General features: G+C 45.7%; 2 protein-coding genes across 3 annotated transcripts in view; one reads left to right on the top strand and one right to left on the bottom strand.

The window, feature by feature from the left end:
* CMSS1 (cms1 ribosomal small subunit homolog) overlaps window positions 1-16,769 on the bottom strand; it is a 413,413-nt gene that overhangs the window by 58,533 nt on the left and 338,111 nt on the right. The gene's annotated exons all lie outside the window — the stretch shown is intronic.
* The window catches only part of FILIP1L (filamin A interacting protein 1 like), a 317,635-nt gene continuing 305,290 nt past the window's right edge, over window positions 4,425-16,769 (top strand). The window contains exon 1 of the mRNA XM_073668097.1: window positions 4,425-4,623. The gene's annotated coding sequence lies outside the window, so the exon portion shown is untranslated. The remainder of the gene's footprint in view (window positions 4,624-16,769) is intronic.

Genomic DNA, 16,769 nt, shown 5'->3' with positions numbered 1-16,769 from the left:
CTAGAAACACCAGCCGTCAGCCGCCGCAGAAATGGCGCATCCATCCATAGGATGTGCCAATTCTGGCACTTAGCTTTGCTCTTCCCACTGCCCTATGGATGCGCCATTTCTGGGGCGGCTGACGGCTGGTGTTTCTAGCCTGGGAGGGGGCCAAAATTCATGGCACCCTTCCTGGGCTATGTCTGCCTAGCCTTTGCTAGCTATTAAAATAAGGGGGACCCCACGTCATTTTTTTGGGTCCCCCATTTTAATAGCTAGTAAAGGCTAGGTATTCAGCTTGGGGGCTGATATTAGTAGCCTGGGAAGCTCCGTGGGTATTACCCCCTTCCCAGGCTTCAAACATCTGCCCCAGCCATCTGCTTAACCTCCGCTAGAGACTGAAATTACGGGGAACCCCAAGCCAATTTTTTTTTAAATAAATCCTTTATTTTAACAATAAATGACAAGTACAGTAACCAACACTGTCACTGTACTTACTATATATGTGACTGACATGTTTCTATCTATCTAATCTATGTGTGATGCTCTATTCTTTCTGTTCTAAATTGTCGGGTACCGATGATGAATTGCCGGCCGACTTTTTTAAAGAGACGGGTGCATGAAAACACTATTATTTTTTTTTAATACATCCTTTATTTTAACACTAAATGACAAGTACAGTAACCAACACTGTCACTGTACTTCATATATATGTGACTGACATGTTTCTATCTATCTAATCTATGTGTGATGCTCTCTTCTTTCTGTTCTAAATTGTCGGGTACCGGTGTATGCGCTGATGAATTGCCAGCTTTTCATGTTTCACTGTGAGCACTGTTCCCATCGATTTGGGCAATCACTGTAATGCCGCAACCACCATGGCTGCGGCATTACAATGAGTGGCAGACAATCCCTGCATGATTGGTGCTCTAAATAGAGCCAGACATGCAGGACGGGGACCCGAGCTCCCGCCCAAGCATCTCGAAAGTACTCGGCGAGCTCCGAGCATCTCGAGTAGTGAGATGCTCAGGCGAGTACCGAGCAGTGGCGAGCATGCTCCGTCATCACTAGTTCGATTGAAATAAGGGACAGCATGGCAGCTCTATTGCTCTGATGAAAATAATTAATACACTGCAAAGACAAAAACAGATGGGAAAAAGTCAACAGTGGTCTCAGAAAGCCCGGTCACTAAACTGCAGCCCAGCGTTCTGATTAACATCAGCCATAGAAAGTTTCATCACTGAGCTGTAATGAAGTGTTCCCAGCATCACCAGCATTCCCACCGCACTGAGCTGAGAAGTGGGAGAGAGCTGGGTACTGCCATGTCAGCGGCATGATTATCTGAACAGTGGACAAGCTCAGCTGTGTGTTGTGGACTGCTGTGATCATAGGCTGCCTAATTTTTGTAAAGAGGTAGTAGTACTGCGATAAAGTTTCCTATATACCAAAAGTCTGACTGTTTTAGAAGTTGTGGTGCTCTAATTGATTCACTATCCCCAACTCATCCTAAAGCAAAGCCGGTCATACATATTAGATGGCCATCGGCCAAATGATGCTTCAGCCAATTGTTCTCCCATACAGAGGTCCACTCCATTGGCCAAATGATCCTGATTTCTCTAGGAGAAAGACGCAGACTGACACATCGGCCGGTGGCTTATCTCTGGGAGAACAATGAAATCAACAGTCTGATAGTTTACATGCGGCATTGACATCTCCCCCAACCATCAGTCGGTAGGACACCCATACACATAAGACCATGCATGGCAAACTCTGGCCCATGAGCCAAATCTGGCCTGCAGGGTGATTATATTTGGCCTGTGACACCAGAACTGCCACCCCTATGTGGGGCCATTATTCTGTATGGAGGACTATGTGGGGCCATTATTCTGTATGGAAGACTATGTGGAGCCATTATTCTGTTTGGAGGACTATGTGGGGCCCATTATTCTGTATGGAAGACTAAATGGGGCCATTATTCTGTATGGAGGACTATGTGGGGCCATTATACTGTATGGAGGACTATGTGGGGCCCATTATTCTGTATGGAAGACTATGTGGGTCCATTATACTGTATGGAGGACTATGTGGGGCCCATTATTCTGTATGGAAGACTATGTGGGTCCATTATACTGTATGGTGGACTATGTGGGGCCATTATACTGTATGGAGGACTATGTGGGGCCATTATTCTGTATGGAAGACTATGTGGGGCCATTATACTGTATGGAGGACTATGTGGGGCCCATTATTCTGTATGGAAGACTAGGTGGGGCCATTATTCTGTATGGAGGACTATGTGGGACCCATTATTCTGTATGGAAGACTATGTGGGTCCATTATACTGTATGGGGGACTATGTGGGGCCCATTATTCTGTATGGATGACTATGTAGGGCCCATTATACTGTATGGAGGACTATGTGGGGCCCATTATACTGTATGGAGGACTATGTGGGGCCCATTATTCTGTATGGAGGATTATGTGGGGCCATTATTCTGTATGGAAGACTATGTGGGGCCATTATTCTGTATGGAAGACTATGTGGGGCCATTATACTGTATGGAGGACTATGTGGGGCCCATTATACTGTATGGAGGACTATGTGGGGCCATTATTCTACATGGAGGACTATATGGGGCCCATTATTCTGTATGGAGGACTATGTGGGACCCATTATTCGGTATGGACGACTTTGTGGGGCCCATTATTCTGTATGGAGGACTATTTTGAGCCCATTATTCTGCATGGAGGACTATGTGAGGCCATTATTCTGTATGGAGCACTATGTGAGGACATTATTCTGTATGCAGCACATGGAGGACTGTATGTGATCCATTATTCTGTATGGAGGACTGTGTAGGGTCATTATTCTGTATGGAGGACTATGTGGGGCCCATTATTCTGTATGGAGGACTATGTGATGCCCATTATTCCTTATGGAGGACTATGTGATGCCCATTATTCCTTATGGAGGACTATATGAGGCCCATTATTCTGTATGGAGGACTATGTGAGGCCCATTATTCTTTATGGTGGACTATGTGGGGCCCATTATTCTGTATGGAGGACTATGTTGAGCCCATTATAATGTATACTGGTTGGCCCGTGACTTTGTCCAAGTTTTCATTTTGGCCCTCTGTGTGTTTGAGCATGACATCCCTGTATTACACCATTGGCCGAACACGTTGATATTGGCGTGTTTGGCTGACATTAGTCTAATGTGCATGGGGACTTTTAGACTTTAGGTTAGACAGAGTGCTGTGAAGTGATCCCCTTACTGCTGTGACATTAGTGCACACAGGAAGAAAGTTGATGGACAGTAGAGTGACTTTAAAACATTTATCATGAAAACAAACCACCCATTTTTCTTAACAAAAATCCCATAGTCACAATCTGCTGTTTAGACTGAAGGGAAAAAATGGACGAAAGTGTCCCTTTAAGCAGCCCATAAACTTCAGATAACTGTCAGCTAAAAGCCATTTCCCCCATATGGAAGAGGGGACTAAGCGGCTGCCAGACACCTCTTCAAGAGGCTTATCTCCTGTAAAAACAAAAGGATTAGTCATATTAAAAGTCGACATGCCCGCCCCCTCCTTCCCCCTGACACCTGCAATTGGAGGAGAGTCAGGGCACCTCCTTACACATCAGATGGTCGGACAGTTCACCTAAAATTGACAGATTTTGCCAACATTGACCTAATGTATATGGGATAGGCCATTTGTAAGATTCCCCAAGACAGTGACTATACCTGCTGCTGCTACATTGCATTTCGGTGCTACCATGGGCACGTTTTCTATGAAATTTTCCCACCACTAATCTAGGATCCCTGCTAATTACATTGTTATTCCACATCGATAAACCATTTCAGAAGAAAAAAGCCTCCTTAGCAAATCCTGCTCAGCGGCTTCATCCGCCCCTAATTACCTAACACAATATAATCCAACCTTAAAGACCTGCAGAAAAATTGTCCCTTATAAAAGAAACTAAAATAAGTAATACTAAAATGTATTTTATATACTTTGGTCCTGATTAATATTCTATTTCATGAACACCTTCTATTAAGAAACCTGAGATTCTTGTGGCAGACACTTGTGAGATGTGCGATACCCCATAAGTGATTCATCCCTGACTCAGGTATCGCTGTATGTTAATAGTGTGGAGGGTCGGGATCCTAGAATTAGTCCTGCGCTTTTATTCTTCACGCCGGTGAGGACAATGGAGGTCTGACGGGAAATGGTTGTTGTTTAGAAGCAGATGGCGAACTGTATTTTATCCCATTACAGTGCGGCTGGTCCTGGCTGGACATCTCTGCGGATGCGGCCAAGCACCGAGGTCAGCTTTCTGACAGGGCCATCTGCCTGCGGAGGGGACTATAAGGGGGTGGGTTATATTTAGAGCCTGGTCCAATGAAGATCTAAGGGCCCTACTGACTTTCAACGCAGCTCTCGCCCAGGCACCGGCTGCCACACTCTGATGCCATCAGTGCACAAGGGGAATAATACACCAAAACCGGCGAGTAAGAGTTAAAACGGATTACTACAGACCGCACATACAGCAGGACGGGGGACAGTCCCATCACTTGGCTGACTGCCTCTATACATGGATTTGTCTTAGATCTGAAGTCAATTGGCATCTCCAGTAGAGGTAAGTCCTAAATTATATTATATATTATATTCTCTTATAATTGACGGACATAGCAGAGCTGAAGTTGGCGTTGCACTTTTCAGGGGTTTTGGTTACAATAATCACTAGATTTTTCTGCAGTTTCTTGTAAAATGGTACATTGTGATATAAACATGACTTACATCAGGTGGAAAATGGCAAACACACCTCTGCTACATCTGTACGTTATATCACATGCAGAATGGCAAACACACCTCTGCTACATCTGTGCGTTATATCACGTGCAGAATGGCAAACACACCTCTGCTACATCTGTACGTTATATCACGTGCAGAATGGCAAACACACCTCTGCTACAGCAGTACGTGATATCACGTGCAGAATGGCAAACACACCTCTGCTACATCTGTACGTTATATCACGTGTAGAATGGCAAACACACCTCTGCTACATCTGTACGTTATATCACGTGTAGAATGGCAAACACACCTCTGCTACATCTGTACGTTATATCACGTGCAGATTGGCAAACACACCTCTGCTACATCTGTACGTTATATTACGTGCAGAATGGCAAACACACCTCTGCTACAGCAGTACGTGATATCACGTGCAGAATGGCAAACACACCTCTGCTACATCTGTACGTTATATCACGTGCAGAATGGCAAACACACCTCTGCTACATCTGTACGTTACATCACGTGCAGAATGGCAAACACACCTCTGCTACATCTGTACATTATATCACGTGCAGAATGGCAAACACACCTCTGCTACATCTGTACAGTATATCACGTGCACAATGGCAAACACACCTCTGCTACATCTGTACGTTACATCACGTGCAGAATGGCAAACACACCTCTGCTACATCTGTACAGTATATCACGTGCACAATGGCAAACACACCTCTGCTATATCTGCATGTCATATCACATGCAGAATGGCAAACACACCTCTGCTACATCTGCATGTCAGATCACGTGCAGAATGGCAAACACACTTCTGCTACATCTGCATGTCAGATCACGTGCAGAATGGCAAACACACCTCTGCTACATCTGTACATTATATCACGTGCAGAATGGCAAACACACCTCTGCTACATCTGTACAGTATATCACGTGCACAATGGCAAACACACCTCTGCTACATCTGCATGTCATATCACATGCAGAATGGCAAACACACCTCTGCTACATCTGCATGTCAGATCACGTGCAGAATGGCAAACACACCTCTGCTACATCTGTACATTATATCACGTGCAGAATGGCAAACACACCTCTGCTACATCTGTACATTATATCACGTGCAGAATGGCAAACACACCTCTGCTACATCTGTACGTTACATCACGTGCAGAATGGCAAACACACCTCTGCTACATCTGTACAGTATATCACGTGCACAATGGCAAACACACCTCTGCTACATCTGCATGTCATATCACATGCAGAATGGCAAACACACCTCTGCTACATCTGCATGTCAGATCACATGCAGAATGGCAAACACACCTCTGCTACATCTGCATGTCAGATCACGTGCAGAATGGCAAACACACCTCTGCTACATTTGTACGTTACATCACGTGCAGAATGGCAAACACACCTCTGCTACATCTGTACATTATATCACGTGCAGAATGGCAAACACACCTCTGCTACATCTGTACATTATATCACGTGCAGAATGGCAAACACACCTCTACTACATCTGTACGTTACATCACGTGCACAATGGCAAACACACCTCTGCTACATCTGTACAGTATATCACGTGCACAATGGCAAACACACCTCTGCTATATCTGCATGTCATATCACATGCAGAATGGCAAACACACCTCTGCTACATCTGCATGTCAGATCACGTGCAGAATGGCAAACACACTTCTGCTACATCTGCATGTCAGATCACGTGCAGAATGGCAAACACACCTCTGCTACATCTGTACATTATATCACTTGCAGAATGGCAAACACACCTCTGCTACATCTGTACGTTACATCACGTGCAGAATGGCAAACACACCTCTGCTACATCTGTACGTTACATCACGTGCAGAATGGCAAACACACCTCTGCTACATCTGTACAGTATATCACGTGCACAATGGCAAACACACCTCTGCTACATCTGCATGTCAGATCACATGCAGAATGGCAAACACACCTCTGCTACATCTGCATGTCAGATCACGTGCAGAATGGCAAACACACCTCTGCTACATCTGAACATTATATCATGAAGTATCAAAGTGCATCATCTGCAGGTGAACTACAACTTCCAGAAATCCCACAATCCGCTGATATGAAAACTCCCGGACTGGTCGCACATCCTGAGTGCATTTAATCCTGCAGAAAAATCGCATTTACGTACGGTTTTACAGCAAATCAGCACGGTCTGGTTAATGGTTAATTGCAGCGTGGTTTTGGGGGTAAAAGTTTTGATTAAGTTCTGTAAATCTGCTCAATGGTCAGTAAGATTGTGGCCGCTCCATGCTGCAGTAACCATTTTGTATTTAGATTGCAAGCTCTTGGGAAAAGGCAATTTTTGCAAAGTTGTGAGCTACTTCATATATGAATAATGTATGGATAGATCATAAGAATCCTGGCATACTGCATTGTTTTCAGTATAAAATGTATGGAGAATAGTTTTATAATTTATAGATAATATAATGTGAATTAGTAGTAAAAGCAATGAGCTCGGGGCAGGTGTAATCCATACATACTGCAGAGGCTCCTCACTACCCGCACAGCGGCTCTGCTGGAGCGGAGCCTGAAATGTGAGACGAGCTGCAGAGACGCAGGATACATTGATTTTCCTTGCACATATTTAGGTTCCCATCCACTGTACGGTCTGGACGAGGTGGACATATGTGTATAATGAGCTTATATGTTACATATACCAGGAAGATGTGTGTAATCCGCAGCCTGTGAGGGTGGATATGAGCCCTGCTCTTCTGTAAGGTCACAGAGGGGTTCACATAGGGGCAGTGTGGTGTGCGGCCAAGAACTGGCTGGAAGTTTGCAAACTCTTGCACAGCTCAATCCCTTTGAAACTGTGGGGTGAATTTATCAGGTCCTTGAAGTCGCTTTTCAGATTTAAAAACAAAAAAAGTCACAAATTTTGCAATTTTTTAACAAAATATTGCAGGGGTTTTTTTTTTCTTTGATAGTGCATCGGACATGTGAAACTGTGGCCTGGCAGATTTGCTATAATTTACACTGGAAATTGGCATAAATTATAGAACTCTAGACTATACCAACTTTATTAAGCGGATATATCTTACTCCAGTGGATTTTGCTATAGGAAACTCCAGTCTTATCTTATATTCACCTGATATGTTTTACTTATAGAAGGGAAGCCGCAAAAAACTGGGGTTTGTGGCAAGTGTGGCACACTACAGGTACAAGCACCTTAATGGTAGCCACATACCGTACTTTCTGACAGTGGCTCAATGTTAAAGGGAAGGAGTCATCAGAAAATGACCCATTGTTTAAAACATAAAACAGGTTTTATGTTAAAGGAGTATTCACATCTCCAAGATCCTATCCCAATATGTAGCAGGTGTAATAATAATAATATTAATAAATATCTTCAATAAGAAATGTAATATAGTTCTTCTGATTCGTTATACCGCTTACCCCATGTGTAGGGCATTGCAGTAGCTTAGTATCCATGGTTAAGATTACTAATAGTGACAGTTAGTTGTTAGTGGTGTTTTAACCATGGATACCCAAGCTACTAAAATGCCCTGCACATGGGGGTAAGCGACAAAGCGAATCAGAAGAACTATACTACATTTCTAATTGGAGCCATTTGCTAATATTACTATTATTACACCTGCTACATATTGGGATAGGATCTTGGAGATGGGAATACCCCTGTAATTTTTTTTTCCTTATCATTGTCTAAATTTAAAAAAATCTTGCAATTTTCACTGTGTCCACTAGGCTTTACACAAGACCTACCCACTCTGTTCTATATGGAAGACTTTTCAGCAGTCTCATTATCATCACAGACAGGATAGAATGAAAAAGTAGCACCTCTATATCTCATAGATAATAAGTGATGGTCACAGTCAGTCATAGTAGACTGCGTCTAGGTGTCCACCTCCAGTAGGCGTACAAGCCCGAAAATGATGCACGGCAGACAGCACATTTGCTCTGTCTGCACCATTATAGTCTATGGCCCATATATCCGAATCCAATTTTGCAGGGGGTTCAGATGTAAACCCTGAGGGGGCTACAACTCAATCGCAATGTGAAAGCAACCTAACTTCATAATGTCCTTTGCCTAGATTAGAGCATGCTCAGATAATACTTCCATACAAACACATTGGGCCTGAGTCAGTCTATTACTGCTAATGTCCATGTGGCTGTGGAAATGCACAAGGAGAACTCTAATGTTAGGTCTAATAATATAAAATCTGATTTAAACAACGTCGTTTTCTGGAAATGCATTCCCTTTAACTGATCACTGTCAGGCAACTGTGATTATGGAGTGTTATAAAAACTTGTTAGAGTGACTCTGGATGGTAGAGGTATCACATTCCAGAGTGTGGGCGCAGCACGGAGGTGAGAACTAGAGAATACAACACAGCCCTGCTACACCAAAACACGTTTTATCGCCAAGTGTCATAGTGCATACTGAACCGCAAGGTTAGATACTAATGATGCATCTCCTGCTGATGAACTACAACTTTCAGAAATCTCACAATCTGTTTATGTGAAAACTCCTGTAACTCCTATTGAGTTATGCAGTTGCAGGTCCCGAGTGCACAGACGCAGCTGATAAATCACATTAACATGTGTTTAGATTGCCAGCTATGGGGGGTTGGGGGAGAGAGATGATTTTTGCCCTTTGTTTGGGTGATATCAGACTCTTTGCATTACTTGTACCCCGCAGCGGCCACTACAACTTGACGGCCAAGCACCGCAGGTAAGGACTTCCAGCCGTCGCCGGCACCGATAACAGCTGATTGGCAGGGGTGCCGGGTGCGGGACCCGGCCGATCATACATCGATGCCCTATCCTATGGATAGGGCAATAATGTAAAGTAGTGGACAACTTCTTTAATATAGGAATAATGGACGGACATTCTCCGCTAGAAGCAATGTCCCAATACAATAGTTTTTGTTATATTTCTTCGCGATGTGACGAAAATAAACCTCCATGAGAAATCTGAAAATAATCAGTGAATCAACATGAGGGAATCTTTCATGTAGGTCACTTCCATCACATAGCCAAAAAAGTGGACAATCCTCTCATGACTTTACTTTGCCCATAGCACTCATTTATGCCTCCTTTATGTACTTTAGCTTACATGTCGCCATTTTATTATCTCTAACTGTTTTCAGATACATGAATACAGATGTATAATACAGGACAGTACACAGCAGTGCAACTTAAAGGACCTTGGCCCCAATGCAATATTTAGAACAAGACCCCCTGTGCATCATTTACAGTATTGGGGTCTTAAGGGAGTAGGTCTACAAACAACTTTTGGCGGAGGATTTTTATCCGGCCCGCCGGGATGTGGGCGGAGGAGAGCGGTGTCAGCGCCCGCCCTTCTCCCCCGCTTGCTCAGGGCCCCGGCAGCCAGATACTTACCTCTCCCCGTGCCTCCGCAGATCCGCTGTCTTCCTGCTCTGCGCTCCCTGTGACGTCTCAGGTCAGAGGGTGCGGTGACGTCTTTCCACCACGCGCTCCCCTGAGCGGTCACAGGCAGCGCAGAGCGGGAAGACAGCGGCGACGCTGGAGTCCATACCTGGGCAGCGGCAGCAGGTGAGGAGGAGTGAGGTCAGTATTTGATTTTTTTTTTTTTTTATGTATGGAGGCATAGGGCATAATATTAGGGGTGACATCCTGCATGGGGCATTATATGGGGGGGGGGGGTGACACCCTGCATGGGGCATTATATGGGGGGGGGGGGGGAGACATCTGGGGCATTATATGGGGGGTGAAATGCTGCATGGGGCATTATATGGGGGGGTGACATCCTGCATGGGGCATTATATGGGGGAGTGACGTGCGGCATGGGGCATTATATGGGGGAGTGACGTGCTGCATGGGGCATTATATGGGGGAGTGATGTGCTGCATGGGGCATTATATGGGGGAGTGACGTGCTGCATGAGGCATTATATGGGGTAGTGACGTGCTGCATGAGGCATTATATGGGGTAGTGACGTGCTGCATGGGGCATTATATGGGGGGGGGTGACATCCTGAATGGAGCATTATAACGACAGGGGAGGGACATCCTGCATGGGGCATTATATGGGGGAGTGACGTGCTGCATGGGGCATTATATGGGGGAGTAACGTGCTGCATGAGGCATTATATGGGGTAGTGACGTGCTGCATGGGGCATTATATGGGGGGGTGACATCCTGAATGGAGCATTATAACGACAGGGGAGTGACATCCTGCATGGGGCATTATATGGGGGGGTGACATCCTGCATGGGGCATTATATGGGGGAGTGACGTGCTGCATGGGGCATTATATGGGGGGTGACATCCTGAATGGGGCATTATAACGACAGGGGAGTGATATCCTGCATGGGGCATTATATGGGGGGATGACATCCTGAATGGGGCATTATATGGGGGGATGACATCCTGCATGGGGTATTTTATAGGGGGTGACATGCTGCATGGGGCATTATATGGGGGGTGACATCCAGCATGGGGCATTATATGGGGGGTGACATCCTGAATGGGGCATTATATGGGGGGGTGACATCCTGAATGGGGCATTATAAAGACAGGGGAGTGATTTCCTGCATGGGGCATTATATGGGGGGGGTGACATCCTGCATGGGGCATTATAAAGGAAGGGGAGTGATATCTTGCATGGGGCATCATATGGTGTGAGAAAGAGACATCCTGCATGGGGCATTATAAGGGGGGGAACAGCCTACATGGGGCATTATAAGGGGGGGGGGGAACAGCCTGCATGGGGCATTATAAGGGGGGAACTGCCTGCATAGGGCATTATAAGGGGGAAACAGCCTGCCTATTGAGGACCTATGCTGCCTATTGGGGACATTTACCTGCCTATTGGGGACATTTACCTCCCAATTGAGGACCTATGCTGCCTATTGGGGACATTTACCTGCCCATTAAGGACCTATGCTGCCTATTGGGGACATTTACCTGCCTATTGGGGACCTATGCTGCCTATTGGGGACATTTACCTGCCCATTAAGGACCTATGCTGCCTATTGGGGACATTTACCTGCCTATTGGGGACCTATGCTGCCTATTGGGGACATTTACCTGCCTATTGGGGACCTATGCTGCCTATTGAAATACGAGTTGATTTAACTTTACTTGTTCTTCATTTTAAATATTGTATTTGTTCCTGTATTGTTTTTTTCACTTCAAAATAAGATATGTGCAGTGTGCATGGGAATTTGTTCATAGTTTTTTTTAAAAACTATATTCCGGCCCTCCAATGGTCTGAGGGACAGTGAACTGGCCCCTTGTTTAAAAAGTTTGAGGACCCCTGCTAGAGACCATTAATGGAGTAGGAGGTCGCACATGCTCAGTAGCACTTCATTCACACAGGGGACTTTCAGCCCTTCCGTTCCCATGATCAGTTGAGGTTCCAGCAGTCAGAATCATAGATTTATCACTAATTCTGCGTATACGTGATATATGCTGTTTACATAATTTTTAGAGTTGACATGAATTGATTCGCACCTCCTACTCCATTGTCAATGACAGTGGTCTGTGGTTGCTAGACAGTGGAGGGAGTTACCACCTCTTATCTGACGACATCCGTGCCCGTTATTTTGAACAGCCGGTCGGGTGCGACAACACGTCACCCACAATGATGACATTGCACCAGGTCACCTAATAAAAGAGCCACAGATGTCAGGTAAGAGGCGGTGCTCCCTCTCCTGTCCAGTGCTCCCTCTCCCGTCCGGCGCTCCCTCTCCCGTCCGGCGCTCCTTCTCCCGTCCGGCGCTCCTTCTCCCGTCCGGCGCTCCTTCAACCGTCCGGCGCTCCTTCAACCGTCCGGCGCTCCTTCAACCGTCCGGCGCTCCTTCAACCGTCCGCGGCTACCTCTCCTATTGTGGCGAAAAAACTGTAACGTGCGAAACGAAAATCAGACCAACTCTTAGCAGTTACCAATATTTGCTTTGGTAACTTGGGAAAGTTTTAGTCTTTTCCCAACCCTAACCTCTCCCCCACTGTAACAGCTCCTTAGTGGGTAGGTTTTATGCAACTTCCATCCCCTTTTGTCCCACAATACCACAAATTTGCCAGAATTGTTTCCAAAAAACATGGGACAGTTCTAGCAAATTAGAGACACTTGATCTAGTATGTGTTTATGGGACAACCTCTTTAATATGGGGCAGTGGGGTCTGTTAGGTTCAACTACAGTACCGACTATAGTAATGTTCCCTGGCCATGAGCAGTACTTATAGAAGGGTACACTGTATGATATACGGCAACTGGAAGAGTGCACAGTCATTTCTTTATGTCCCCAATTAAATGTTTTGCTACAATATAGACCCTCAATGGCTTCGGGAAAAGTTGACACCATGTTTGGACCATACATCTGACACATGCAATATTACAGCACACACCTGTATAGTGTAACAATTAATACTAACCAGTTATTTTTGATACTTAACAATAGTGCACACGATATACTGATGATACTCTATGAAGGACAGTATATACCGGTGCACGGCTCCACAATAACAAGGCTCAGCTCCGTGTCTATCTGGGTCATGCATGAGTGCAACATTAACTAGAAATGGAAGCGGATACTTTGCTACGTGTTTACCTGGGTCATGCATGAGTGCAGCATTAACTAGCACTGGAAGCGGATACTTTGCGATGTCGATTGCCCGGATAAAGCCACCATTGCCTGTAAGTGTAGAAATACATTCCATGCAGGACGGATCGTTTAAACAGACATTTGAGCCACGAGAGTACGGTCCTGAAATGTCTTCACTTCTGGAATTTCCAAATTGTGATTGAACTGCAAGAGGCCGGTAAAGCAACCAGAGACTCCAGATATTGTGTCACTGTAAATCCAAAATCCACCATGCACACACCATGTTTTGATTATTAAAAGAAGAGCCAAATGAAGGAACCAAATTAAAGGGGTTGTCCAAAGTGTGAAAAATAACAGCAACAAATGTTGTAGAACAAAAGAAAGAAGCCATTCTCGTCTCTTCCCCCCCACCTCCCCCCAGATGATCCAGCACAGATGCTCCAGCTGTATATTTGGTCTTTCTTTACAAGCAGACAGCATGTGACCACTGCTGACAATCAGTGGCTACCATAGTCATGCGATGTGTTGTACTACTGCCATTATATCCCATATGTTAAACGTTGATTTCACAAGTACAGCATATAGCTGTAACTTGTAACGGGGGCCTAATACAGAGATCCTAGGCAGGGGAATACAGACATCCTAAGTGGGGAATAATACAGAGATCCTAGGTGGGGAATAATACAGAGATCCTAGGTGGGGAATAATACAGAGATCCTAGGCGGGGAATAATACAGAGATCCTAGGTGGGGAATAATAAAGAGATCCTAGGCGGGGAATAATACAGAGATCCTAGGCGGGGAAGAATACAGAGATCCTAGGTGGGGAATAATAAAGAGATCCTAGGCGGGGACTAATATAGAGATTCTAGGCGGGGACTAATACAGACATCCTAGGCGGGGACTAATACAGACATCCTAGGCGGGGACTAATACAGACATCCTAGGCGGGGACTAATACAGACATCCTAGGCGGGGACTAATACAGAGATCCTAGGTGGGGACTAATACAGAGATCCTAGGCGGGTACTAATACAGACATCCTAGGCGGGTACTAATACAGACATCCTAGGCGGGGACTAATACAGACATCCTAGGCGGGGACTAATACAGACATCCTAGGCGGGGACTAATACAGACATCCTAGGCGGGGACTAATACAGACATCCTAGGTGGAAACTAATACAGAGATCCTAGGCGGGGAAGAATACAGAGATCCTAGGTGGGGAATAATAAAGAGATTCTAGGCGGGGACTAATACAGACATCCTAGGCAGGAAATACAGAGATCCCAGACAGGGACTAATACAGAGATCCTAGGCGGGTACTAATACAGAGATCCTAGGCGGGTACTAATACAGACATCCTAGGCGGGTACTAATACAGAGATCCTAGGCGGGGACTAATACAGACATCCTAGGCGGAAACTAATACAGAGATCCTAGGCGGAAACTAATACAGAGATCCTAGGCGGGGACTAATACAGACATCCTAGGCGGGGACTAATACAGACATCCTAGGCGGAAACTAATACAGAGATGCTAGGCGGGGAATAATACAGACATCCTAGGCAGGAAATACAGAGATCCCAGATGGGGACTAATACAGAGATCCTAGGCGGGGACTAATACAGAGATCCTAGGCGGGGACTAATACAGAGATCCTAGGCGGGTACTAATACAGACATCCTAGGCGGGTACTAATACAGACATCCTAGGCGGGTACTAATACAGACATCCTAGGCGGGTACTAATACAGACATCCTAGGCGGGGACTAATACAGACATCCTAGGCGGGGACTAATACAGACATCCTAGGCGGGGACTAATACAGACATCCTAGGTGGAAACTAATACAGAGATCCTAGGCGGGGAAGAATACAGAGATCCTAGGTGGGGAATAATAAAGAGATCCTAGGCGGGGAAGAATACAGAGATCCTAGGCGGGGAAGAATACAGAGATCCTAGGTGGGGAATAATAAAGAGATCCTAGGCGGGGACTAATATAGAGATTCTAGGCGGGGACTAATACAGACATCCTAGGCAGGAAATACAGAGATCCCAGACAGGGAATAATACAGAGATCCTAGGCGGGTACTAATACAGACATCCTAGGCGGGGACTAATACAGAGATCCTAGGCGGGTACTAATACAGACATCCTAGGCGGGTACTAATACAGACATCCTAGGCGGGGACTAATACAGACATCCTAGGCGGAAACTAATACAGAGATCCTAGGCGGGGACTAATACAGACATCCTAGGCGGGGACTAATACAGACATCCTAGGCGGGGACTAATACAGACATCCTAGGCGGAAACTAATACAGAGATGCTAGGCGGGGAATAATACAGACATCCTAGGCAGGAAATACAGAGATCCCAGATGGGGACTAATACAGAGATCCTAGGCGGGGACTAATACAGAGATCCTAGGCGGGGACTAATACAGAGATCCTAGGCGGGTACTAATACAGACATCCTAGGCGGGTACTAATACAGACATCCTAGGCGGGTACTAATACAGACATCCTAGGCGGGTACTAATACAGACATCCTAGGCGGGGACTAATACAGACATCCTAGGCGGGGACTAATACAGACATCCTAGGTGGAAACTAATACAGAGATCCTAGGCGGGGAAGAATACAGAGATCCTAGGTGGGGAATAATAAAGAGATCCTAGGCGGGGAAGAATACAGAGATCCTAGGCGGGGAAGAATACAGAGATCCTAGGTGGGGAATAATAAAGAGATCCTAGGCGGGGACTAATATAGAGATTCTAGGCGGGGACTAATACAGACATCCTAGGCAGGAAATACAGAGATCCCAGACAGGGAATAATACAGAGATCCTAGGCGGGGACTAATACAGACATCCTAGGCGGGGACTAATACAGAGATCCTAGGCGGGTACTAATACAGACATCCTAGGCGGGTACTAATACAGAGATCCTAGGCGGGGACTAATACAGAGATCCTAGGCGGGGACTAATACAGACATCCTAGGCGGAAACTAATACAGAGATCCTAGGCGGGGACTAATACAGACATCCTAGGCGGGGACGAATACAGACATCCTAGGCGGAAACTAATACAGAGATCCTAGGCGGGGAATAATACAGACATCCTAGGCAGGAAATACAGAGATCCCAGATGGGGACTAATACAGAGATCCTAGGCAGGAAATACAGAGATCCCAGACAGGGACTAATACAGAGATCCTAGGCGGGTACTAATACAGAGATCCTAGGCGGGGACTAATACAGAGATCCTAGGCGGGGACTAATACAGAGATCCTAGGCGGGTACTAATACAAACATCCTAGGCGGGTACTAATACAGACATCCTAGGCGGGGA

This window comes from Phyllobates terribilis, unplaced genomic scaffold, assembly GCF_046119375.1.
Source record: "Phyllobates terribilis strain yellow unplaced genomic scaffold, ASM4611937v1 Scaffold_2__4_contigs__length_985480577, whole genome shotgun sequence".
In the NCBI taxonomy this organism is placed as follows: domain Eukaryota; kingdom Metazoa; phylum Chordata; class Amphibia; order Anura; family Dendrobatidae; genus Phyllobates; species Phyllobates terribilis.
This window is presented reverse-complemented; position numbering and strand designations above follow the sequence as displayed.